This window comes from Alligator sinensis, unplaced genomic scaffold, assembly GCF_000455745.1.
Source record: "Alligator sinensis unplaced genomic scaffold, ASM45574v1 scaffold431_1, whole genome shotgun sequence".
NCBI lineage: Eukaryota > Metazoa > Chordata > Crocodylia > Alligatoridae > Alligator > Alligator sinensis.
The window spans coordinates 357,434-359,844 of NW_005842841.1; positions in this window are offsets into that span (position 1 = coordinate 357,434).

Below are 2,411 nucleotides of genomic sequence, written 5' to 3' on the forward strand. Positions count from 1 at the left end.
TTAATAACATGTACTAAACTGTACTGCGTCGACTTAGCCAATTATGATGAGCTAAGACGGTGCATGTGGGTGTGACTGCTTCAAGGGAAACAAGATAGGTGTTTGGGTACTCGCCTGGCTTGAGTATGACACCGGGAACTGGAGTCGGACACTTACTGGTAGCTATGGGAATGGTCAGCCGCACTGTTTCTTGGGGCGAGTAACAAGGCTTCCAGACCGGACGTGGCACCGGGGTGCGTTCATCCCATAAAGCTTTAGTGGCGTTCATGGCAATTAGTACCTCGTTATTGTACTTGGTCCAGTTCCTAAACGATCCATTTTCCCTCAGTATTAGCTGTTCCTTGTACAGTCCTATCTGGCACTCCACGACACCATTCGACTGCGGATGGTAAGGTAGATGATGATGCCACTGAATATTGTGCTCCGTCACAAACCGCTCTAAACTTCTGGAGTTAAAAGGTGGCCCTCCATCGGAATGTATGACATGGGGTACTTGCCAGTGAGCAAAGGGAAGCTGTAGACATCCCTGAATTACGGGAGCGGTGGTCTTCCTCGTGGGGAGAACGAGGATTTGACGGGTTCCCAGGTCCACAATTACTAATCCCTTATTCGGAGGTTTGGCTCCTGGGAGTGGCCCGAGCAGGTCCACTTGCCACACCTTTCCTGGAGCAAAGTGTGCTGGGTCATAGACGCCTCTTTGGTGCTTGTGATGCACCGGTTTCTCTCGTGCACAAGCAGAGCAGGCTTGGACTATCTTTCTCCATTGTTTTACACTCGGTCCTTCACTGCCTTCTTCCCTCCAGCGAGCTTGTGCTCTTTTTGCTCCAAGGAGTCCCCAGCTCTCGTGGAGCCAAACGAGAAAGGGATCAATGTCTACAACATCGGCAACATGTAACTGAGGCACTTTCTTCTCATCTATGGATCCTTGGTGTGCCAGCAGCTGATCTATGATGGCATGCACAGGATCTGTATCGGGTTGTTGAGACAGTGTGTGTTTAATTAAGGGGCAAACAGAGAAGTGTGACAAAATGGTCTTGACATTGTCCCAGAGAGTCGTGTGTTCCGTAGCTTGCGCCTTTCCGGTGACAATCCTGTATATATATTCTGAATCTACGGCTATAACAGGTACCGGAAGCGTCCCGTCGTGGTGACGGTAGGCATGTTCAAGAGCTAGTTGGAACCCTCGTAGTTCAGATGCTTGAACTGACTCCTCTGGATGGGATGTTTTGAGCTCGTAGTCATGACAAGGGTCACAATAATATCCATATCCTCCGCCATCGCGGGATGTACCATCTGAAGTTATCCATGCCGGGGACGTGGTCCCATACAATCGCAGGACACTGGAATCATCCTCTTCAGTGACCGAGATCACCTCTCCATCAGCGACTTGCCACGCTGACCAATGATACTGGTGACGAAGGACTAGGGCGCTCCAAGTCTTCTCCGTGCCCTGATACTCTGGATGGACCCTGCTAGGATTCAGCAGTCCTAGTATGGTGCCGCCAGGTGCGACAAACACACCTGGGCTTGCTGCGAGGTGTTCCCCCAGTTGGGCTGCGAGCATAACCTTCCCTAGACAACCATATCGATGTTGGTGGCTTTTTAGTGTGCGATGACCCGTATATGCGAGTTCCCCCGTTTGGGTGTCATTGGCTGTAAGCCAGATATGTTCCATGGTGTAGCCTACATGGATCGTCAGGAGGCTACCAGCGGGGGGAGTGATCAGGCGCATCGCTTTGACCTCTGCCATAACCTGTTTTAGTGCAGCTTGGTCATGCTCACTCCATGGGACTCTACGTCACGTCTTCTTATGGATTTGCTGTTGCAGATGCTGGATAATTTTTAGATGTGATGGAGTCATGAAGTTACGGAACCAATTTAGCTGGCCTAGCAAGCCTTGAAAGTCTGCCTGCGTAGTCGGCCACGGCGAGGACAGCTCCGGGGTAGCATTGTGTGCTGTCCCCGATCGCCATGGTCCAGTGAATCGTGTCCCTAAAAACTTGATGTCCGAGGACGGCTCACTCATGGACTTTGTCGGATTCACTGTCCATCCTTGATCGCTCAAGCGGTCCTTTAGGTTTGCATTAGTGATGCGGACCGTGGCATGGTCATGCCCCATAATAACAACGTTGTCGACATAGGTCCAGATGTGGACGTCTGCAGTCTTTGGGCGGGTACGGACAAAGCTGCCGATTGTCCCATTCATCGCTGCAACTGCTAGGGCTGGTGCGTTGCGGTAACCTTGGGGACAAACCTTCCAGGAAAAGATCTGTCGCCTACACACATATTAAGAATCCCATACGGATCATGTATAGGAATCGAGTAGAACATGTCCTTTAAATCTAGTGTGGTGGCAAACCACTCTCCACCTCTCTGTATCTCTGCCATGCCGTCGAGGATGTCCGCGCCAG